This window comes from Artemia sp. Qi Xiang Cuo, chromosome 12 (assembly GCF_049724085.1).
Source record: "Artemia sp. Qi Xiang Cuo chromosome 12, ASM4972408v1, whole genome shotgun sequence".
Taxonomy (NCBI): domain Eukaryota; kingdom Metazoa; phylum Arthropoda; class Branchiopoda; order Anostraca; family Artemiidae; genus Artemia; species Artemia sp. Qi Xiang Cuo.
The window spans coordinates 9,624,511-9,639,022 of NC_142805.1; the positions used below are offsets into that span (position 1 = coordinate 9,624,511).

A 14,512-nucleotide genomic window follows, 5' to 3' on the forward strand; every position below is an offset into this window, starting at 1 on the left:
AAGGGGAACGCTTTTGGGAGGCGAACAAGCAAGAGGGTGTTGGGGACGGGTCAATTGGATTAAAAAGGTCTGTGAGGGTATAGTGATGGAACAAAAGTAGACTCTGTGGACGTAGAGAAACGTCTTTAGGCATATTGAATTGTCCAACATCGGGCTGGGAGGAGGACATGGTTGGAGGTAAAACGTTAAATGATGAAGATGAGAAGGGGGATTCGGAAGATTTCTACCTTGCCCTTAAAAGAGTGGGGTTTTAAACTTACTATCCACTGCTGCTGATGGATGAGCAACATTTCATGATTCATCAATACAATATAAAACAGAACAAAGGTCAACAAGGTCAAAACTGCACTAATGAGACATGGAAATAGCTGGACTAAAGTTACGACAGATACGTCTATATAAAAACTTTCAGTTTATGAAACTCGTAAAAAACACAATTAAAATAGCTACAAATCATATTTTCTTTTTTGATTGTTCTTAATGGCTAAGGGAAACTGGGAATATCAAACAGTTCGTGGTAACGAACTGTAAGTAAGGAGCGACCCGGCTCAATGGTAACCGAAACTCTAAAAAACGGGATTTTGATACCAATAGATACATCAAAAGAATCAGATTTTAATTCTGATTTCAAATATATAAGTTTCATTAAGTTTAATCTTACCCATCAAAAGTTACGTGCCTGAGAAAATTTGGCTGATTTTCAAAAAAAGGGGGAAAGACCCCCTAACAGTTATAGAACCTTAATGAAAATCACACCATCATATTCAGCGTATCAGAGAACCCTACTGTAGAGGTTTCAAGCTCCTATCTACAAAAATGTGGAATTTTCCATTTTTTGCCAGAAGAAAGATCACGGTTGGGTGTTTTTTTTTTTGTTTGTTTGTTTTTTTTTTTTTTTGTTTTTTTTTTCCCCAGGGGTGATCGTATCGACCCAGTGGTCCTAGAATATCGTGGGAGGGCTCATTGGAACGGAAATTAAAAGTTCTAGTGCCCTTTTTAAGTGACCAAAAAAAATAGAGGGCAACTAGGCCCACTTCCAAGCTCATTTTTTTCCCAAAGTCACCCGATCAAAATTTTGAGGTAGCCATTTTGTTCACCATGGTCGAAAATATGATAAAAATGTCTTTTAGGATGACTTGATCCCCCAAAGTCCCCAGGGGGAGGGCTGAAAGTTATGAACTTTACTCAATGTTAACATATAGTATTGGTTATTGGGAAGTATACAGACTTTTTCAGAGGAGATTTTTTCTGGTAGGTGGGGGACGGCGAGGGGGGGGGGCTATATGGAATGATCTTTCCATTAAGGACGTTTTAATGGGGGAAGGGACATTGCTATGACGGGGGCGCCGGATTTCCCAGCATTATTAAAGAGAAAGATCAGGAATTAAATAAAAAAAAACAAGTTTTTCAACTGATCAACTGATTGTGATTAAGAGGTCATTTTTAAAGAACTGGAAAAAAAATTCGAACTATAGTTTAAAGAGCAGGGTATTGACTAGGGGGCGAACCCCCTAATATACGTGTTAAAAATTTATGAATATAGAAAATAATGCAAATAATGTGATATTTGCACATCAGGGGGATGGAGTAAAGCATAGCATATATTAAATACATAACCTAACCTAGCCGAGGTACCTGGTTCCCCCCTAAACCCCAAAAAAATAAAGTTTTAATAGTTTTAACGTTTCGACATGTAGATTTTATGACTGTCGACATTATGATCGATTTTCTTTATGAACATTTCTGTAGGTATTATGAATGTTGACAGTTTGAGGGTCAGTGGTTCTGGCAGAATTTAGTAGGTAGAAAAAATGTTAATGGAAGGACTGTCGAAGTTCAGACATGTAGCGACTGTGACTTTTGATGAACTGACGTGTCGATGCTCTGATGGGTAGCGATTGTGACTGTCGATGTCCTGACGTGTCAATTTTCTGACGGTAGTGGTCCCGACGTGTAGATGTCCTGGCACCTTCCCTAAATTATCCGACGGAATATACGGACTAATTTCTGTTCGGTTTGATATATGTATATGAAGGGGTTTCCCCCTAGTCTCTTTACGCTAAAATCACAAGACCGTCTAATTAGAATAAAAAGATCTTTTGAAAGTACCAAGAAAAACTTTACCGTAAAGAGTGAGGTCTTGACGATAGGATGAACCACCTAATATATGTAATAATTTCTGTTAGTATAAGTTTTTCATTTTCTTCCTTACTTTCAGTTGCAGAAACGTTTTTTTTTTTTTTTATTTATAGACAGCCAATTTGCAAAATAAAATTAAAATTTTTATTCAAAATTTTTTTAATTATTAAATTAAGGGGAGCCAAAAAAAAAGCTGCATTAACTAAAAAACGATCAGAAATTAAATAAAAAAAACAAGTTTTTTAAACTGAAAGTAAGGAGCGACATTAAAACTTAAAACGAACAGAAATTATTCCGTATATGAAAGGGCTGTCCCTCCTCAACGCCTCGCTCTTTACGCTAAAGTTTTTTATTGTTTTAAAAAATAAAGTTGTGAGACAGAGTCAAACTTTAGCGTAAAGAGCGAGGCGTTGAGGAGGGGACAGCCCCTTTCATATACGGAATAATTTCTGTTCGTTTTAAGTTTTAATGTCGCTCCTTACTTTCAGTTTAAAAAACTTGTTTTTTTTATTTAATCTTCATACATAGAGCGCCAATGCTAGACTTGGTAGATGATTACTATTCAGTATTAACGAGGGTCGTGTCTAAGAGGTTTGAAACCCCCTGCCTACATAATTCTTGGATTCGAAAAATGGTTTTAAAATGTATGAATAAATAAACAATCTTAACTACTCCATCCTCAAAAAAATTAGTTTTTTTTAGCATATAGAATCTTAAGTTAATTTTGAACTCTCAGTTTTTTTTTGGCTTCACAAACGATCTTGAGGTCTGACCAGATAGTCTAATAAAAATACATTCGAACATTAAGAGAAGTACCTAGAAAAATATGAAGATCTTAGAGCCTTGAACAATTTTTAAGCAAGAAAGTCTATGTATTATATCCTCCTCCATTGAGAGAACTCAACAGAATAAATTATAAATACAGAAATTTGAATTTTGACGCAAAAAAAAAAAGGCAAGTATTTACCCCATATAATTTACATCCGAATGTAACAAAATTTTTTAATAGATTTATGTTGAAAATAAAATCAGTCGGAAGATTACCCGAAATAATACGTTTACAGATTCAACCAATTTTCTAATATTGGTTTGCAGACATGTCTTTCTATTCTTCAAAACTTTTTTATGCTTCAAAACTTTCACACATCACAACTGATCCGTATAGATGAGCATAAAACGTAACCCCGGAGGCAATATTTTATCGTTATCTATAAAAAAGGCCATAAGGTTTCCATTTTTTTCCAGAGGCACTTCCTATAGAAAGTTGGGTCTTATAAAATTGGAGAGGGCTCATTCAGTTGGAAATCGGGAGTTCTAGTGCCATTTTTGAGAATGAAAATAGATTGAAGTGCAACTTGCACCCTGCCCCCTTCACGCTGTCTTTTCCTCAAATCCATCCAATCAAAACTTTGTGATAACCATTTTGTTAAAATTAGTTCTAAAATCAAAAAAAAAAAAAAAAAAAAAAAAATGGGGTCAACAAATACCCCAGAGCCCGGAGGCCCGTGTTGAAAGTTATTATCTGGGTGTATATAAGGTTTACATGGAAGGGTTGGTCGTATAAACTTTGAAGGGGCTCATTTGATTGGAAATTAAAAGTCCTATTTTTCTTTTTAAGAGTCAAAATCTATAGAAGGGGAACTAGACCCCCCGTCCCCTTTTTCCCCAAATGAATCTGATCAAAATATTCAGATATATATTTTTTTCAAAACAGATAAAAGATCAGATAACAGAAACTCCTAGGTTGACACAACCCTTCCAGAGCCTGGGTGCCCGTGTAAAAGTTGTACCCCGGGACATATAAGGTTTTTATACAAGGGATGGTCGTATAAACTTTGGAGGGGGCTCGTTTGATTAAAAATTGAAAGTTTTAGAGCTCGTATTAAGAGTTAGAAGGGACTGGAGGGCAACTAGCCCCTTCCCCTCACCTTCTTTCCCCCAAATGCATCCCGTCTAACCCATGTAAAGTAGTTGAAAGATCAATTTTAAAAAAAGTCTAGGGTCGACACAACCCCTCGAGAGCCTGGGGGCACATGTTGAAAGTTATACCTTCGGACGTGTAAGTTTTTTTTGATAGGGTGGTCATATAAACTTTGTAGAGTGCTCGTTTAATTGGAAACTGAAAGTTTTAGCACCGGTATTCAGAGTGAGAAGTGATCGGAGGGCAACTAGCCTCTCCCAATGCCCTCTTTTCTCTAAATGTATCCCATAATCATTTTGAGATACACATTTTCTCAAAGATAGTTAATAGATAAAATATTCTTTCACGGACGAATGCAAGGTTTTTATGCACGGGGTGGTTATAGCTTTGGAGGGCGCTCATTTGATTGTAAATTAAAATTTCTAGTTTCTTCCTTAAGAGCGAAGTGATTGGTGCCCGGGGCAACCCTCTGGAGCCCGGGGCAAGTGTTAATAAGTGTTAAGGGCAACCTTAATGAAAATCACACCATCATATTCCGCGTTTCATATAACCCTACTTTTGAGGTTTAAAGCGCCTAAATCAAAAAAAGTGTAATTTTCATTTTTTTGCCCGAATAAAGATCCCGGTTGCTTGTTGATAGGTTTGGTTGGTTTTTTTTTTTTTTTTTTTTGTTTTTTTTTCCCCAGGGGTTATCGTATCGACCCTACTGGGGCTCATCTATCTCTGGAACAATCTTCTCCTAGACATTTTTTCTACGATTGTATGCACCCCCGTTTGCGATCCCAGAAAAAAATCCTTTCTTCCCGATTGCCGATTTTTATTCTTATTAATGGCCCCAACACTAGTAAAAACCTTGGCCCAGAAAACTTTTCTTAGGCCGCGGAAAGTTTTTATTAGAGGGTATCATGTAAAAGATGCGAGGAAAAAAATAATGAAATTAAAATTGTCTTGATTTAATTAAGAAAGAAGAGAGTAAAGACTTGCAGTTGGTCTCGTACCGTATGAATACAGTTGCCATCGTTACCACAGAATAGGATGAACTCGATTCCTTTTTAGTACAAGGAGAGTCCTTTCACCATTGTGCTGTGGCAACTGTTTACATAAAAATACTGTTGAATCTGTTGTGTCTAAGACGTATTGTGAATAATTATCGTACCTACTGTAGAGGTTTCAAGCTCCTATCTACAAAAATGTGGAATTTTCCATTTTTTGCCAGAAGAAAGATCACGGATGCGTGTTTTTTTTTTTTTTATTTTGTGGTTTTTTTTTTTTTTTTTTTTTTCCCCAGGGGTGATCGTATCGACCCAGTGGTCCTAGAATATAGTGGAAGGGCTCATTTGAACGGACATTAAAGTTTATAGTGCCCTTTTTAATTGACAAAAAAAAATTGAGGGCAACTAGGCCCCCTCCCACGCTCATTTTTTTCCCAAAGTCACCCGATCAAAATTTTGAGATAGCCATTTTGTTCAGCATGGTCGAAAATATGATAAAAATGTCTTTTAGGATGACTTGATCCCCTAAAGTCCCCAGGGGGAGGGCTGAAAGTTATGAACTTTACTCAATGTTAACATATAGTATTGGTTATTGGGAAGTATACAGACTTTTTCAGAGGAGATTTTTTCTGGTTGGTGGGGGAAGGAGAGGGGGGGGGGCTATATGGAATGTTCTGTCCAGGACGGCCGAGGGCAGGGGGGACGGGACAGTGCGATGACGGGGGCGCCGGATTTCCCAGCATTATTAAAGAGAAAGATCAGGAATTAAATAAAAAAAAAACAAGTTTTTCAACTGATCAACTGATTGTGATTAAGAGGTAATTTTTAAAGAACTGGAAAAAAAAATTCGAACAATAGTTTAAAGAGCAGGGTATTGACTAGGGGGTGAACCCCCTAATATACGTGTTAAAAATTTATGAATATAGAAAATAATGCAAATAATGTGATATTTGCACATCAGGGGAATGGAGTAAAGCATAGCATGTATTAAATACGTAACCTAACCTAACCGAGGTACCTTGTCCCCCCTAAACCCCAAAAAAATAAAGTTTTAAAATTTTAATGTTATGACGTGTCGATATTATGACTGTCGACGTTCTGACGGATTTTCGTTATGAAAATTTTGTTAGGTGTTATGACTGTTGACATTCTGACGGTCAGTGGTTCTGACAGAATTTAGTTGGTAGAAAAAATGTTAATGGTATGACTGTCGACGTTCTGACAGGTAGTGATTGTGACTGTCGATGAACTGACGTGTCGATGCTCTGATGGGTAGCGATTGTGACTGTCGATGTCCTGACGTGTCAATTTTCTGACGGTAGTGGTCCCGACGTGTAGATGTCCTGGCACCTTCCCTAAATTATCCGACGGAATATACGGAATAATTTCTGTTCGGTTTGATATACGTATATGAAGGGGTTCCCCCTGGTCTCTTTACGCTAAAATCACAAAGGCCGTTTAATTAGAATAAAAAGATCTTTTGAAAGTACTAACAAAAACTTTACCGTAAAGAGCGTGGTATTGACGATAGGGTGAACCCCCTAATATATTTAATAATTTCTGTTATTATAATTTTTTCATTTTATTCCTTACTTTCAGTTGCATAAACTTTTTTGTTTTTTTTTTATTTTTTTTAAGCCAATTTTCAAAATAAAATTAAAATTTTTATTCAAAATTTTTTTAATTATTAAATTAAGGCGTGCCAAAAAAAAAGCTGCATTAACTAAAAAACGATCAGAAATTAAATAAAAAAAACAAGTTTTTTAAACTGAAAGTAAGGAGCGACATTAAAACTTAAAACGAACAGAAATTATTCCGTATATGAAAGGCTGTCCCCTCCTCAACGCCTCGCTCTTTACGCTAAAGTTTTTTATTGTTTTAAAAAATAAAGTTGTGAGACAGAGTCAAACTTTAGCGTAAAGAGCGAGGCGTTGAGGAGGGGACAGCCCCTTTCATATACGGAATAATTTCTGTTCGTTTTAAGTTTTAATGTCGCTCCTTACTTTCAGTTTAAAAAACTTGTTTTTTTTATTTAATCTTCATACATAGAGCGCCAATGCTAGACCTGGTAGATGATTACTATTCAGTATTAACCAGGGTCGTGTCTAAGAGTTTGAAACGCCCTCCCGAAATAATTCTTGGATTCGTAAAATGGTTTTAAAATGCAGGAATAAATAAACAATCTTAACTCCTCCATCCCCCAAAAGATTGGGGTTTTTTAGCACATAAAATCTTAAGTTCATTTTGCATGTTCAGTTTTTTTTTTAGCTTCGCATAACGATCTTGAGGTCTCACTTGATAGTCTAATAAAACGACATACAAGCATGAAGAGAATTACCTAGAAAAAGATTAAGATCTTAGAGCCTTAAACATTTTTTAAGCAATAAAGTCTATGTATTATATCCTCCTCCATTGAGAGGAACCAACCTAATAACTTTGAAATCAAAAAATTAGAAATTTGATGCAAAGAAACAGAAAGAAACACTTTTTCAAAATAATTTAGATCTGGATGTAACCAAATTTTCGTATAGCTTTCTGGTTGAAATAAAATCAGTCGGACGGGTGCCCGAAAGAATCCGTTTACAGATTCCTCCAATTTTCTAATGTTGGTTTGCAGACATGTCTTTCTATTCTTCAAAACTTTTTTATGCTTCAAAACTTTCACACATCACAACTGATCCGTATAGATGAGCATAAAACGTAACCCCGGAGGCAATATTTTATCGTTATCTATAAAAAAGGCCATAAGGTTTCCATTTTTTTCCAGAGGCACTTCCTATAGAAAGTTGGGTCTTATAAAATTGGAGAGGGCTCATTCAGTTGGAAATCGGGAGTTCTAGTGCCATTTTTGAGAATGAAAATAGATTGAAGTGCAACTTGCACCCTGCCCCCTTCACGCTGTCTTTTCCTCAAATCCATCCAATCAAAACTTTGTGATAACCATTTTGTTAAAATTAGTTCTAAAATCAAAAAAAAAAGAAAAAAAATGGGGTCAACAAATACCCCAGAGCCCGGAGGCTCGTGTTGAAAGTTATTGTCTGGATGTATATAAGGTTTACATGGAAGGGTCGGTCGTATAAACTTTGGAGGGGCTCGTTTGATTGGCAATTGAAAGTCCTATTTTTCTTTTTAAGAGTCAAAATCTATAGAAGGGGAACTAGACCCCCCGCCCCCTTTTTCCCCAAATGAATCTGATCAAAATATTCAGATATATATTTTTTTCAAAACAGATAAAATATCAGATAACAGAAACTCCTAGGTAGACACAACCCTTCCAGAGCCTGGGTGCACGTGTAAAAGGTGTACCCCGGGACATATAAGGTTTTTATACAAGGGATGGTCGTATAAACTTTGGAGGGGGCTAGTTTGATTAGAAATTGAAAGTTTTAGTGCTCGTATTAAGAGTTAGAAGGGACTGGAGGGCAACTAGCCCCTTCCCCTCACCTTCTTTCCCCCAAATGCATCCCGTCTAACCCATGTAAAGTAGTTGAAAGATCAATTTTAAAAAAAGTCTAGGGTCGACACAACCCCTCGAGAGCCTGGGGGCACATGTTGAAAGTTATACCTTCGGACGTGTAAGTTTTTTTTGATAGGGTGGTTATATAAACTTTGGAGGGTGCTCGTTTGATTGGAAACTGAAAGTTTTAGCACCTGTATCCAGAGTGAGAAGTGATCGGAGGGCAACTAGCCTCTCCCAAGGCCCTCTTTTCCCCGAATGTATCCCATAAACATTTTGAGATACCCATTTTCTTAAAGATAGTTAAAAGATCAAATAATCTTTCACGGACGAATGCAAGGTTTTTCTGCAAGGGGTGGTCGTAACTTCGGAGGGGGCTCATTTGATTGTAAATTAAAAGTTCTAGTTTCCTCCTTAAGAGCGAAGCGATTGGTGCCCGGGGCAACCCTCTGGAGCCCGGGGCAAGTGTTGTAAGCTATTCTCCGGGGGCATGTAAGGTTTGTATGGGAGGGGTGGTCGTATAATCTTTGGAAGGGGCTCGTTTGATTGAACATTGAAAGTTCTAGTTCCATTTTAAGTGTCAAAATTGGTCGGAGGGCAACTAGCCCTCCCAAGCTTTTTTTTCCGAGTAAATTCGATCAAAACTTTGAAATAGCTATTTTATTCAAAATAATTCATGGGTCATATAGCAATGTTTCTGGGGTTGACACAGCCTGCAAATCCTGGGGTCAAGGGTTGTATGTTATTCTCCAGGGGCATATACGGTTTGATGGAAGGTGATGGTCGTATAAACCTTGCACTTTTTTTTTTTAACTACATCTTTGTCTGAATTTACTGAATTGTCTTTTCGTAAAATGTATACACATTGTTGTCAAACTTCTTTTATATCTCTTTTAATTATATTTTTAGAAGTTGAACATGCTTTACCAAGTGACATTAAGAAGCAGGTTGACATTTCAGACCCTTTTTTGTTTCCAAAACTAGAAAATGGTCTGACGACTACTTTTTCCAGCATTTCGGTGTCATGTAAACTTGAACCTGAGTCTAAGGAATTTGGCTCGACATCTATCACCGATCAAGGTAAAATATTCAAAGCTCCGAGATCAACTTAATAAGATAACAACGACTAGTATTTGACTAGAAAAAGTAAAATATTAGTAATATAGAATTAACAATTAATAGAATTAATAAAAAAGTTATATAGAAAAAGAAAGAGTAAACTCTAAATTGAATGCTATTACTTACTACTGAATGTGGTCCCACCCTCAGGGGTCGACGCCCTCATTTCATAGCCTTATTTGACCACTGTTATCACTGTAGCTTTATTTTTGGTTTGGAGACGTAATTTTCTTCTATTGTTCCAAATTTTATTTTCTCAAAAACACCCCTGGGCATTGTCTATTCTTCTTTAACATTTTCATTGCATCCACCACCTTTACTAATAATAAACTTACTTGAACTTCACTTGACCACTTACATTACAATGGCTTCCCAGTCTCGTAATCTTTTTATTTCTATTTAAACTCCTATTTCTCATCTTGTTATTTTATTAAGTACGTCACTTCTTATTATTTTTCTATACTTTATTCAATGATTATTTCTTTGTCATTTCACTGTTTATATCCTCAGCATTTGGTCGTGGGTCGCTAAAATTTTGAAATGTAGATTTTAAGGAAATACGCGAAAAACGAGAAACAGAGGCTAATAATAGACATAACCTTGGGAAGAGGATCCAAGCACCTCAACAAAAATTTCTTATAGATTTAATGCGTACGGTAATCCTCCAACCAATAATGGAAAACGAAGATGGATATTTGTTTATCTCCAATCGCGGGAAAAAACTGAATTAAACGGTAGACCGGAATAAGACTGGGTAGCAAAAATTTCAATCTAACTTAAATCGTAAAGCATAAAATGCGTTTGAAGAATTGCCGATTGAAGATGCTGGCTGATTTGAGTCATTTTTGGAACACATGCGTTAAGAATCTAGAATTGAAACAAAGACAAATTCAGATTCTTAGAAAGAGTTCCTCTACAGACTAAAGGACCTAGAATGGAAATGGTTAGATATTAGAAAACATACTTCAGAGGAAACGAGATTAAAATTGGAAAGCAGAAGTATGGGGTTGATACCATTACGCAGAAGAGAAAAATAGATTTTGATTAATTAGTATGACAAGAATAAGTACGATTTTAGCTTACCAGAGTGTTTTACTCGAAGTAGTCCCAATAGAGCAAAACACATTAAACAATATATTAGACTGTAGCCGATAATAGCAAAAAAATTTATGCGTTTTCTGAATCTTACACAGGTCAGTGAAACTTGACCTGAAGGATGGTTTAAATGGCTGTTGATTCATGTTGCCGATCAAACTTACGTGCCGACTAACGTCATTAATAGATCATAAGTCGACCGTATCGACACAGTTAGAGCAATATGTTATGATTAAGATAAGTGTTCATTTCCTATTAGCCTGGGTTAGAATATAAATTTCAAAGGATTTTTTTTACCGTTCTTAGAAAAATAGTAATTTTTTTCTTCCATTTTCTTCTCTTCCAAGCACCGTAGATTTGATCCTGTCCGAGTAAGGCATTGGCAAAAATATTTTAGCTTCTAAAGCGACTTAAAAATCATGTGCTCAATTTTAGAAGATCTTATAAGTATTTTATAGGATTTTTTTTTATTCTCAGGGGGTAATGTTTCACAAAGAGGGAGGGGGATATTTTCAGGCTTTTTTTCAAAACTACGTAAATCAAATTTTAAAACCCATCTTTTGCAAACAATTGTTATTCCAATTTAGCAGCCTTTTTTCCTTTTTTTTTCTTTTGTCAAAATGAAGATCTTGGAGGTGTGTTTATTTTGCTTCCATGAGGTAATCGTATCTAACAACGAATGGTCCTAAATTATCCAGAGAATAGTCACTCAAACTAAAATTAAAAGTTCTAGTGCCCTTTTTAATTAACAAAACAACTCTGTTCAGTATAGTTTAAAAGTCTAAGCATTTCGACATTACCTGAACTTCTACAGCCCATAGTAATACGACTGTTTTTTGGGCCTTGTCAGGTGTTTACTTATAGGTTTTGCGTATAAATAGTTTACAGATATTTTTTTTTTGGGGGGGGGGATTTCTGATGGAATACATTTTCCACCAGAAGAATTTTCCATGAGAAGAAAAATTTCTAGGGGTGAAGTTTTCGGGCCAGTTTACCTCTAAAACCGTGGAAATTATGACCCTAAAACTGATTTGATTTTTTAATCTCCCCTTCTGCCTTCACATTCAATCGAGCTTTAGGTAAAACAGCTCGTACTAACAAGCCGTAAATAAAGAACAGTCAATGTCACTGATAAGTGAAAATCCAAAAGTTTTTATTGAAATATAGGCAACTAAAATTCACAATTAAATCTTGGGTTATTTTTAATGAATTCAAGTAAGCTATAATAATAAAAGAAAAAAACCTTGTAGCTTGGTCTACAAAAAGGATTCTCAAATCCCACATTTTGAGCTAATTTCCAAAGTAATTTTTTTCTTCTTAAGTGTGTCTAAGCCTTCCAAAAAGGTTACATTTACACCAAAAAGAACAAAGATAATTCATTGCCATTCACGACACATGGAGGATTGACAGTTTATAAGCACTTAAAAACAATCAAATTATTAGTCAAAGAATTAGTCAGAAGACACTCATCCAAAGGCAAATTTAATCATAGGCAAATTGCAAAGGCAAATTTAATCATAGTCGAAAGAGAACAATATAAAACTATTTTGCATGCTTCAAAAGGCTTTGCTTAATTAAAATGCTACCACATTCCAGGATTTTATTTACAAAGGCATTGACAGGTAAATCAATTCAGTGTGCTTAGCCAGAATAAAGTTGAACGCTCGTCTTCATTACCAGTATTCTAACTTGTGCAGTTGCAAATGTTCAATATTAGATAAATGAAATCAAAGTATAGCCTAGAAACATACAACTGTTTAGGCCAAAATTTCTACTCAGCTATTCAGACAACAAAAAGAGAAAAAAGAGTAGATAAAATCACAAGAACAAAAATAAAAAGCAAGGCTGAAAGGTTCCAAAACTATGCCTTTGATAACACAACCCTCTGAAGCCCCTATGGATGGGTCTTTAAATTTTAAAATTTGCCCATTGTTTATGTGTAGTATTTGTTATTGGGAAGTATACACGATTTAGGGGAAAGATTTATGCTTGGGATAGGTTTTTTGTAGATTTTGTTCCTGGAGAGAGAAATTTTCACTGGAAATTTTACACTAAGGGGATTTGACATTTGAAACTATTTTTATTTGTTTTACTTTCTCTTTGCCAGGTTTGTTTTGCATGTGGAAATTTTCCAGGGGAATTTTTGGCGTGATTTGATTTCTGCAAAAAAATCCCGTGGACGGGGAGTTTCTGAAGTGATCGGAAAGATGATTAGAGCTTAAAGTCTGTTTTCAAATGAAAAAATGCTGAGGATACCACCCTTTTAAAGTATCTGGTTCTCCCTGTTCCCTCTAAATGGCATCGAAATTCGATAAACTTACACAAAATTTGTGTTATAAAAATGAAGTTATCAGAAATAGTCCTTTTATATCCCTTGAAAATAATAAATTTTATCTAAAGTTTTTCGATATAAAAATGGGCTAAAACATTGGCATCAAAATTACTAGTTCATTGTAACTAAAAAAAGTTCAAAACAATTCCGTAATGTTTTTTAATTATCATGTTCAGCCGGTTAAAACTGTCATTTCATCTCAATGTAAAAAAAAAAAATATCACAGTTTTTTAACCTACAGTATTTTAACCTTTTTTATACCCAAAAACCATAGAAAGAAACTATTATTTTCAACAGTCCGAAGATTCTTAAAATTTAAGTTGCAAGGAAATGAGTTTACTTTCCAAGAACTGCTCCATATTTACAAAAAAAAAACTGCCCAATATTAGAAAAAAAATCGAAATGTGGCTTATAATCCTATTAAAATCATCTGAATTGTGTTGTCTAAACCTAGAATAAAATAAAAGCTGACTCACAACAAAATTAAGGAAAATATCAATTTTTCATCGATTAAGACAGGTATAGACCGTATTTCAAGGTGCAAAGCCTTAAAAATAACCTCAAAATCATAAATATCATGTCAAGAGCTTGAAAACTCCTTCCTTTAGTATAATGTAGTCTCAAATTTTTTTCCTGTAAGTTTCATTCTCCTTACTCAATAACTTTCCAAGATCAGAAGAATCCCCTCAACTAGAATTTTGATTTAGATTATCTCTTAAATACTCTTTTAAGATGTAATGATCGATGCCACACAGTTTTTCCAAGCCCCCTCCCAATGGGGTCAGATATAGCCCTTGGCTATAGGGTAAGACATCCCAGTACTCAAACAAATAGTTTGACCAAAATATATGGTTCCTAAACAGGAATAATAGGCTTCTATTTTTGGACATAAAAATGACTATTTGCAATTTAAAATATAGATATCGAAATGTATTCCTTAAAGTTTTGATAATTTCTATTTATTCAAGTTAAGAAAGTGAAAACATTTTGTATTTCTGTGAAGTAAAAATTATGTTTTGGTCTTGAGAAGGTATGGGGGTGTAAGAGTCAGGTGGGATTTACATCTACAACCCCAGGTGGAGCCTTACTATGAAGGGTGCAACAGCAGTCATAGGGTATCTTAAGTAGCGTGCGGAGAGCAAATGACGGAGAATAAATCACACCATTTCTCAATTCATGTACAACATTGTTAGAAGAGTCTATAGTCATAACCGCCTCATCTTAGCATTCTTATTTCCTCTCTTTTCGTTATTATTCTTTCCTTCATTATTTTCCTCCTTACTGTCCCTCCTTTCCTTGCAAGAAAACGGGAACAGATTATCCCTTTAAACGCGAAGCTCTTCAAATTTAAAATAAATGAGCTTGTTGTATTTGTTAGTAATATATGCCTTATTAACGATAATACACGAAAATAAAAGATACTTATTACCGTTATCTGTCAATTAAGACAAGCCACA

General features: G+C 35.3%; 1 pseudogene; it reads left to right on the forward strand.

Moving 5' to 3' along the window:
* Positions 1-6,255: 6,255 nt before the first annotated feature.
* The window catches only part of LOC148945750 (endoplasmic reticulum resident protein 44 pseudogene), a 28,346-nt pseudogene continuing 20,089 nt past the window's right edge, over positions 6,256-14,512 (forward strand).